Source organism: Kogia breviceps, chromosome 19, assembly GCF_026419965.1.
Source record: "Kogia breviceps isolate mKogBre1 chromosome 19, mKogBre1 haplotype 1, whole genome shotgun sequence".
Lineage (NCBI taxonomy): Eukaryota > Metazoa > Chordata > Mammalia > Artiodactyla > Physeteridae > Kogia > Kogia breviceps.
The window spans coordinates 55,258,065-55,268,774 of record NC_081328.1 but is presented as its reverse complement, the minus strand read 5'-3'; positions in this window follow the sequence as shown (position 1 = coordinate 55,268,774).

The window sequence follows — 10,710 nt, the reverse complement described above, 5'->3', positions numbered from 1 at the left end:
GAGTGGAGAGAGAAAGAGGGAGATTGCTTTACCTTGCTTGGGGGTTTTCAGACCTTTCAAATGTATCATTTAATCCCTTTCATCAGTTTCCGGTTTTTTTGGCATTATTTTTTCAAATTGGTTCCCATTCTGTCTCTACTCACATCCTGGAAGTTTAAATACAGTATATGTTACAGTTTGAATGTTTCTATATGTATTTTCTTTTCATTTTTGTTGCTTCCTTTTTTTTTTCTCCTCTTCTTCAGTTTGGATATTTTTCTATTGGTTAGTCTTTGAGTTTACTATTTTTTGTTTTTGCATTGTCTAGATTGCTCTAATGAGTGATTCCAGTTATAGTATTTTTCATTTCTAGAAGGTATATTTAATTCTTTTTACAGATTCAAGTTATTTCTTACATTCTCCATCTTTTTATCCATTCATTTATTTTGTCCATCTTTTTTCCTCTATTTTATATAGTATAATCGTTATCTTAATGTTCTTATGTACAAAGTCCAGTATCTGGATAATCTGAGAGTCTACTTCTGTTGCTTAATTTTTTTCTTGATTATCAGATGAATTATCTATTTCTTTTTTAAAAAAATTTTAACTTTATGCCAGTCTTTTTCTAAGAAAAGAATTATAGATATTGAATATAATGTTATTTTCCCCCAAAGAAGTGTTGCCCTTTCTTTTGCTTGGCAGGTGAGGGAAAGATCATGTAAGTCTAACAGTCATTGCACTTATGTAGTAAGGGCTTGGCTGTGCTTTTAGTTAGATTCAGCCCTTATCGCTGCTGCATCACTTAATCTTCTCGCTGAGATCTTGGTGGATTTCTGTCTCCTTAGTCCTTGTACCGACTCACTCCATCTGAGGTGTAAGCTCCAGCTCCAGACAGCTTCAACATCTGGCACATGTATTGAAGAGGACATGGGCTATGCTTTGATGCAGGACCTTTTACCCTAAGAACCATGAAATTGAAGTACCATCCAGCCCCATTCCCTCCCTTTTGGCTGTGGTCCTCCACGGCTTTCATGAAAAGTCTAATGAGTCTCTACCTCCTCAGGAATGAAATTTGTACCTCCCAGAGGCTTTAAATTACACTCTAACCTTCCACCTCCACAGGTTCAAAACACGGCGGGTATTTTGTGTTTACCGAAGGATTTTGTCTTATTGGCGCTGCCAACAGGTGAACCCCACCACCCGCACGGCCTGGGCACTCAGCAGCCCGCCTGTGGGGTCATGTTTGGGGGCTCCTTCGGATCCCCGTCGGTCGTGCCAGCCTGTGTGGCTCTCGGGAGCTCCGTCAGTGCCGGTTTTCTGCAGGGGCGTCCCAGGGCTGCCAAGTCTGACCCTCAGAGTTTCCCGGGTGGCCGGTGCCCTCAGGGAGGAAACCGTCGCTTGGTTGGCAGCTCTCTCGCGAAGTACTCTTCTCTCTTCGGCATCTTTTCTTTTTAAACATCTTTATTGGAGCATAATTGCTTTACAGTGGTGTGCTAGTTTCTGCTGTATAACAAAGTGAATCAGCTACATGCATACATGTATCCCCATATCTCCTCCCTCTTGCGTCTCCCTCCCTCCCACCACTCTAGGTGGTCACAAAGCACGGAGCTGACCTCCCTGTGCCACGCGGCTGCTTCCCACTAGCTATCCACCCTACGTTTGGTCGTGTATCTATGTCCGTGCCACTCTCTCACTTCGTCCCAGCTGACCCTTCCCCCTCCCCATATCTTCAAGGCCGTGCTCTAGTAGGTCTGTGTTTTATTCCCGTCCTACCCCTAGTCTCTTCATGACATTTTTTTTTCTTAGATTTCATATATATGTGTTAGCATACGGTATTTGTTTTTCTCCTTCTGACTTACTTCACTCTGTAGGACAGACTCCAGGTCCATCCACCTCACTACAAATAACTCAGTTTCGTTTCCTTTTTTTTTAGTTGATCCAGTCCTCACTGCGTCCACTGTTTTCGATGAGTCTGAAAGTATAATTTTGTAATGTATCCTTTTCTTCCCTAGTTGTCACACCAGGAACAAAGACCTGCCACTATATACAACATCTTATCTGGAAGTCAAAATTTCATTATTATTATTGATATTATTATGATGGATTATTTAGAAAAGCTTCCTCCAGTTTTCTAAGTATTGGTAAAGGCCCACACCTTTTCAGACTTGTTATCCTGAGACAAGCTCTATCAAGTGTCTTCCCTATATGAGCTCTATGGTTTGGAAGGAGTTTCTACAGACTGTCTTCCGGCCCTAGACCTCTGCCGTTTGTCTTCGTGTGGTAACGCCGTGCGCTGAGCAGACTGGACTGCGGGAGCTGCTGTGGGAGCCGTTCCCACACCAGGAGGCCGCGCAGTGATTGACCGTCCGTGGCGACCCCGCGAGCCCCCTGCGCACACCCACCGGCCCACATCAGTTACATCTCGATTTCAACTGCTCCTCGCTCGGATTTTTCCAGAAGGCCTACAGACACTCCCGTGGCAACTGACACGAGAGGTCAGAATGGAAAGGCAAACCTGTTTACAGTTCAGACATTTGAATCTTACAAATTTTAGGCAAGTATATGACCAAGTGACCGTATTACTAACAATTTTCCCAGGACCACAGAAAAGGCCCATGTAAGTGAGGGGCCCCGAAATATAAGCTCTTTTAGCTTCACAGAAAGTCCACCTCCGTCAATAACAGGTGTATATACAATTACCACCACAATAAATAAACAAATAAGCACAACAAATGAAAACCGAGAACAGAAACAAGGCTAACTGATATCCACAAGTGGGTTTCTGCTAGTTTGACTTATCCCTATATTTGGTAGAAACTCCTAGGAGGATAAAACTTAAAAGATATTATAGTTGATTAAATATTCAAGAAAAATGGACACTTCTAAGAAAAGAAAGGCATCACATTAGAGTGACTATAATGCCTAGGTTTAAATCCCAGCATCGCAATGTACTATAGCCATATGACTCTGGGCAAGATTGTTAGTCTTTTTATGCCTTAGCAGTATCTTTACCTGTAAAATGGAGATATGTGTGTGTGTGTGTGTGTGTGTGTGTGTGTGTGTGTATACTGACATATATCCACATATATGGATATATCGATATGTATTCTCTCTATACTATAACTCTTTCCAAATGTATGTATCTATAGCTCTATATGAAAAGAGCACCTAGCATATCTTCTTTAATGTTTGTGAGCATTATTGTTTGAATCTACTCTTAAGTAGATATTACACTGGTATTGCTTACCATGTTTAATAGGGAATTCATAAAGCTTAATACTTTTTAGGTAAGAGGCATTAGTCACTAATCTTTAATATACCCTGGAGTGCGTGGAAGTGTGTATGGGGAGGAAGAAGGCCTGCCTTTAAAGACCCTCAACTGTATCTTGGAGAAAACTGCCCGGGAAGACAGCTCTCCAGGGCCCCTGAGGTCAGGGGCCGTGCGTGTTTGAGGCGTCCACCTGCAGGACAGTGTGATTTCCTGCCAAGTGCATAAGGCAGAAGCGGACGAGGGAGGGGCTTAGTGACGGGGAGACAGTAAAGGTTGGATCTCCTGCAGAGAAGTTGAGGTAAAGAGGTGAGAGCGCCGAGGGTTTAGGAGGCTGGAGTGAGAGAAGGTAAGATGTTTACATGTAGTGTCACGAGGGCTACGTGTGACCATGGAACAAGCAGCAGGGAAAGGAGACCCAGGTGGAGGGCTGAGGAGTTCAGAGGACCGGGTACCAGAGGCGGCTTCCGTGGGGCCGCTTGGCGAGGAAGGCTGCACAGCCCTGTGTCAGTGTCCTTGATGGATGCAGGGGGGACTGGGAGCTTGGCTGGGGACACCGTCTCGGTGGGGTCGAGGAGAAGCTTCACAGGGAAAAGAGGTCTCAGTTGAGGCGGAGAAGCGAACGGATTTAGGAGAACTGCGGGCGCCGGGCGGTTGGCTGGCGGGGCCCCTTCCAGTTCTGCGGCAGCGGGGCCCCACGCCTGCCCCATAGGGGGCGGTTAGAGCGGGCGCTTGGCCAGATGCCGCGTCACGTACGTACTTGACGAGGGACACACGTCGCGCGCGAAGCAGGGGAAAACGCTCCACCCCAGGCGAGAAGCTCGGCACCGCCTTCGGGGGCCTTTATCGCTCGGTAAGGAGGTGGTCCGGGCCCGCGGCTGAGTGGCGGCCCCAAGACTGCACGCCCCAAGTTGCCTTTGCCAGCGTACACGCCCGGTAGGAGTGAGCATCCCTGAATTGCGGCTGCGGTCGTGGGCATGGAAGTAGATAATAACGACATTGAAAAGGGGGCGCTTTGGAAGCACGGCCTGGGGAAGTGGGCCCCGGAGGGTCGCGGCTCCGCCCGAGGCTTAGAGCGGCTCACCTAGAGTTTCAGGAGCCCCCGGCGCAGCCACGTGCGGACGCCTCGTGGCCGCGCCCCCCGCCCCGCGGGCCTGAGGAGGCCCGGGCGCAGTCGGCACTGCCTCCTGTGCCGGCGAGGCGGGCGAGGCGGGCGCGGCGGGCGCGCGGCTCCTGTGACTGACGCTGGGCCGCCGGGCCTCTGCTCAGAGCCGGGCGCTCTGGCGGGTCCTTGGAGGCCGGGCCTGTCATTTCCTAGGGCACAGTGCCGGGTGACATGGGTCATCGTAGCGACAAGAATGGCACAGTAACTTCAGCCTGGGAGTGCAGTGTATCCAAGCTCCCCGTTTCCTAGATGAGGTCAAATTACAACAGTCCCGTGAAGGACAGAGTTTTCGAAATGTTGCTTCTTTCGTTTTTGGTTTTTGTTGTTTTTTAATTGTGAGGCACCTGTGATGGTGGTGGCCACATGGGGAGGAAGTGGAGGAGGAACCTTTCCATTGCTGTGACTTAAAATGACTGAATCAGGAAGTAGGGCCAAGAAACATGAATTTCCTTGAGAGCGGGATGCCAAGGGTTCTGTGTTTCCCAGACAAGTCCAAGCCTGCCCGTTCTTAGTCCCTTCCTTCCCTCCTTCCTTCCTTCCTTCCTTCCTTCCTTCCTTCCTCCCTCCCTCCCTCCCTCCCTCCCTCCCTCCCTTTATTTCCTTGCTTTCTCTTCTTTCTTTCTCCCTAGGAGGCACTGCTTGAGAAATCCAGAACAATTCCCAGGCTCACTTTGGGGTTCATTAACCATCTTGAACTATTTTCCAAATGTTTTAGGTTCGAAAAAACCCAAACCACACTGGGCCAGCCACTTTTTTTCTTCTTCACTGTCAAATCTATGTGTATTTTAAGGGAAATGTGAGCCATATGTTTCTGATTCCTTTACACTTAACTCATCAGGCAGGATTTGTTAAAGCTATTTGATGTCCTGGATGCCTTTTGAGCCATTTCCTTGTGACTTGCAAAGCCTTTTATTCTCTAGAAATAGGAAGTTGCATTTTATGAAATGTAAATGAGCTTGAACCCCCAAAGGTCTGATTTGGGTCAGAATTCTGAATAATCGGAATTAGTTATAAGCATGTGCTATACCACTCTTCCAGAAGAATTCCAGCTCAAGGAATAGCTCCCATATTTTTCATTAAAATTTCATAAAGCTGGCTAAACCTTAATCAGAATATACTCGGGAGAAAAAAAGGGCAAAAAAATACCTTATAGCAAGAACATATATAATTAATGAAAATGGATAAATATTTCTGATTAAATAAGAACTACCTCAGCTAAATTAACCTTAAAATGAAATAAAACAGAACAACCAAATGAATCTCCAACAATCATTAAATTTGATCCCATAGGTAAATGGTGGCTTTTATTTTAAGGCCCCAAAGTGAACCTCATTCAACTGAATATATTTTTTCCCCAGTACATCTCACTGGGGCAATCAAGAGAATTCTCTAGAAACAAAGCTATTTTCATTTCTTAGAAAAATATCCTGTTCTCTTAGGCCGTCTTTTCCAGCAGCAGAAATTTTAAATCGAAATAAAGAGATACATAATCTAAAGGTATATCCTCTCCTCTATTTCTGGGAAGAAATTCCATGTTGAGGGTGATGGAATAAAACAGGTTCAGTTCTGAGCCTTTGCAGTTGTTTCTCCTTCTGCCTGGAATAATCTTGCCCGAGATGATCATGAGTCTGGCTCACCTGTCCTCTCCTCCCAGAGGCTGGCTCGGACTCTCCCGGCTAAGGTAGCTCTCCCTTTCCCCTTCAGTAACTCTCTGCTCCATTTCTCTTTTTTATACTCTTTTGCAGGAATTAGCACTATCTGCAGATTACTCATTTATGCCTTTTGTGCACTTAATGTTTCCTTTCACCGCTGGAAATCTAAATGTATCCCTCTATCCCAATACCTAGGATGTTGGTGGCAAATAGCAAGTACTCAACCAATGCTTACTGAATTTAATTGCAATCATTCGTTGAACCAGCACTTGACAAACAACACCCATTGACATGTATTTTATCTCAGAAGAGGTCAGTTTATATCTAGTGGCTTTGATGAATGTGTTCTTAAGCAAACTTAGTCTTACCACACACATATGAATTTTAGGGTTAAATTTCTACAAAAAATGGTGGCTGAGACTTTCATAGGGATTGTGCTTCATCTGTAGATTAATTTGGGGAGTATTGTCCTCTTAAAAAATAGTAAGTCTGCCTTTCCGTTTATTTGGGTGTGATTTAGTTTCTTTCAGCAGTGTTTTGTAATTTCCATGTGAAATGGAAGGGAGGGACCCAGAATAGCCAAAGAATCTTGAAAAAGAAGTACAGAGTTTCAGGACTCAAACTTTCCAATTTGAAAACTTATTCAAAACTACACTCAAGACAGTATAATACTAACATTGGATGGACATATAGATCAGTGAAATAGAACTTAGGAATCGTAAATAATATCTTGCATTCATGATCAATTGATTTTTGACAGGAGTGCCAACGCAATTCAATGGGGGAAGACTAGTATTTTGAAACGGTGCTAGAGCAATAGAATACCCCCATGAGAAAGCATGAAGTTGGATTCCGACCTCATGCGATCTACAAAAATTAACTCAAAGTGAATTAAAGGACTAATTATAAGGGCTAAAACTATAAAACTCTTACCAAAAAAAAAAAAAAAAAAAGCATAAATCATTTTGACGTTGGATCAAGCAATCATTCCTTAGATATGGTACCAAAAAAACAGGCAAAAATAAATAAATAAAATGGACTTCATTAAATTAAAATTGTTATATTTTAAAATATACCATCAAAAAAAGTTTTAAAAAGGCAACCCACAGGACAGGAGAAAAATACTTGCAAATCATATATCTGATAAGTGGTATATATCAAGAATACAAAATGAATCCTAACAATTTAACAGTAAAAGAATAAAAAACGAAATTAAAATTGGACAAATGGACAAAGGATTTGGATAGACATTTCTACAAAAAAACTATATGAATAGCTAGTAAGTACATGAAAAAATTGCGCAACATTATTAGTCATTAAGGAAATGCAAATCAAAACGAAAATGAGATACCACTTCAAACCCACTAGGATGACCATAATAACAATAATTTTTAAAAACTAGAGAATAACAATCAGTATGTGGAGAAATCGGAGCACGTGTATAGTGCTGGTTGGAATGTAAAATGATAGAGCTGATGTGGAAAACACGTTGGTAGTTCCTCAAAAACTTAAACATGGAGTTACCCTGTGACCCGGCAGTGTCACTCCTAGGTATATACCCAGGGGATGGACAACACGAGTCTACACGAAAACTGGTACGTGAGTGGTTATAGCAGCCTTATCTGTAATAACCAAAACACCGGAAACAACCCAAATGTCCATCAATGGATGAATGAATAAACAAACCGCTACAGCTACATGCTACGGCATTATGGTTCTTGAAAATAATATGCAAAGTGAAAGAGACTAGACACAAAAAGCTACACATTGTATGCTTCCACTAATATAAAATGTCCAGAATAGTCCAATATTGAGACAGAAAGTAGATTAGTTGTTTGCAAAGCGCTAGGGATGGCAGGGAATGATAATTTGCTGCTCGTGGGTACAGCGTTTCTTTTGCGAGCAATGAAAATGTTCTGGAATTAGATATTGGTGATGTTGCACAATTTAGTGAATATACTAAAAACCACTAAACTGTATACTTAGAAAGGTGAATTTTATAGGATGTGAATGATGCCTGAAATTATACCTGGTTTCACAATTACTCAGTTCTTTTGTGAGTGTCTCAATTCCCATGGGAGAAATGGGAAAGGAAAAATGATGTGTTTGATTTGAGAATCAATCCTACTCATTGTCCATTGTCTTTCTTCTGGGCTTTCTCAGGGCTTGAGCACGAAAGGTGGAGAACTGAGTAGAAGCAGCGCTTCCTTCCTAGAAGAGGTGTTAGAGAAATGTGCTGCCATGGTCTGTGGATGGGGTTCTTTCCAGATTCACCCTTGTTGTGCCATGAAAGGGCTGGCTGATGTTGAGGAACGAAAACATATAGAGAGCTTTTTGCCTTGCTTTTGTTACCTCACCAGCAATATTTGTGTTTGGAACCGGAAATCCATAGATCGATGTGTAACACTCTCTTAGTTCAGGATCATGATGAATGATGGGCTACTGAGAATAGAACGTTTTCCTATCAACTTACTGGCAGAGTAGGAAGCTCTCAGGTAGCAAAGGTGAAGGTTTAGAATTCCGAGAAAAGAATGGTGTAAGTAATGACCTCATCAGAGACAACGACCTTTTTGATTTGTGTTTTCGAAGTACAACTATGTAAAAATTATCCATGATAGTAAAAGACGGGTGGGAGGAGAATCGCCCATGGCACACGTAATCTGAAATAGTATTTTAAGTGCTACTGGGCTATTTTTTTAAAAAAATGCTGTTGTGCTTTTAATGAAAAAGAGAAGAAAAAAGGAAAATTTATATTTGGCCTTAAAATGCATTTGCATGTGTAACAATTTAAGCATCAAATCTTCTTTGTGAATTGTGTATTCTCACAGTTAGGTAGCATGAGGCTACACCTTCCAATGTTGGAAGACTGGTAGGATATTTGCGATATTATTCTGCTGAGTGGATGTTACATGGAGATAACGGAAAGATGACTGCACTTAATTTCTATCTGCTGGTGACTTAATGCTGAGGGTACATGAGAATTAAAGGGAAAATAAAATAATGATGACTTCCATCTTCACGTCAGGGTGGAACTTGTTTACATTTCGTGTGGTTATTCTGTTATTTCATCTGGTTTGTATCTATCTATGTATCTATCTATCTATGTATCTATCTCTATAACCCCATTTTGACAAAATAGGATCATATTGCATGCACTTCTGTCTCTCACTTAACTGTCAGTGCCTGTTTGCAAATAAGTATTTATTTCTACTATGACTACAATATTTGAGGAACTAATATGTCCAGTGTACTATGTCTTGAATAATTAGGCATCATCTTTGCATTCAGATTTTAAACTCTATGGGGTAAACAATTAACCAGTTTTACTGTTACAATAAATTGATAAGAGATGAGATGGATCATAGGGAGAATACCCTAGAAAGTAAGGCAGATGAGAGACTTACCCAAGACAAGGCTAGCAAGTAAGGCAGAACCCAGATTGTGCTGGATTTTTTTAAACCAGGTCAAGTTAGTGAGACCATTCCAAGGGCTGGTGGAAACCATTAAAGGGTTTTAGGCAGGACGTGGCATAATTGTATGTGTAGTTTTGAAAGGAAATTCTACTTATATGTGTAGTGATCAGATAATTTATTATACAAATCAGGAAACTTTATGCTGGGAGTACAGGTATAAATTTTGGCTCTTCTGGACAAACTAGGATGTATGGTCACCCTAGTGACAGAGGACTGTAATGGAATTAGAGCGGTACGTGAAGCTGAGTTAGGAGAAAATATGATGATGTGGACCCCGATGAGGCAGTCCTTAGAGAGAGAGAGAGAGAGAGGAAGTTAGATAAACGTTAGAGTTGTTTTGAACGAAGAACAAGAAAAGGTGGTGACAATGTGAAAGGGGAGAGAGAGAGGAGTTGAGGTCTGGCAGGCATCCGGCTTGAAAACCCGAATGGGTATTGGAGACGAGATGAGGAATGTTGGAGGAGCCTTAGAAGGAAGGTGGTAGTTTTAGATAAGGACGTGAGCAGAAGGTAGCCCTTAGGCACTCAGAAGGCGTCAAGATTTATGCCAGGGAATTCCCTGGTGGTCCAGTAGTTAGGACTCGGGGCTTTCACTGCCAAGGGCCCAGGTTCAGTCCTTGGTCGGGGAACTAAGATCCTGCAAGCCAAGTGGCGTGGCCAAAGGAAAAAAAAAACTAATAAAAAAAAGTAAAAAGTAGAACATTTACACTAAAAAAAAAAAAAGATTTATGCCAGCCACTTCTTCACATTTTCCGTATCATCCGAGGCGCTCAGCTGGCCTGAAGGAGCATTGTGGACCACAGAGCATTAGCCATGGCCCAAGTCTTTCTAGCATATTAATGACTCCAGAAATATCAAATACTTATTATATTCTCACACTGTTAGCAATTTCTCCTGATTGTTTGGCTCAGAGCTTAGAAATGTAGTCTAATTCTGTATTTTCATGCTGATTCATCGGGAGAAATGCCTTAAGAACCTCCTATTCCAGGAGATCTGTTTGAAGATGGCTGGTGTGATGGGTGGTTGGAAAAAAGTTTTAAAAACTGCCCTGGGGCTTCCCTGGTGGCGCAGTGGTTGAGAATCCGCCTGCCGATGCAGGGGACGCGGGTTCGTGCCCCGGTCCGGGAGGATCCCACGTGCCGCGGAGAGGCTGGGCCCGTGGGCCGTGGCCGCT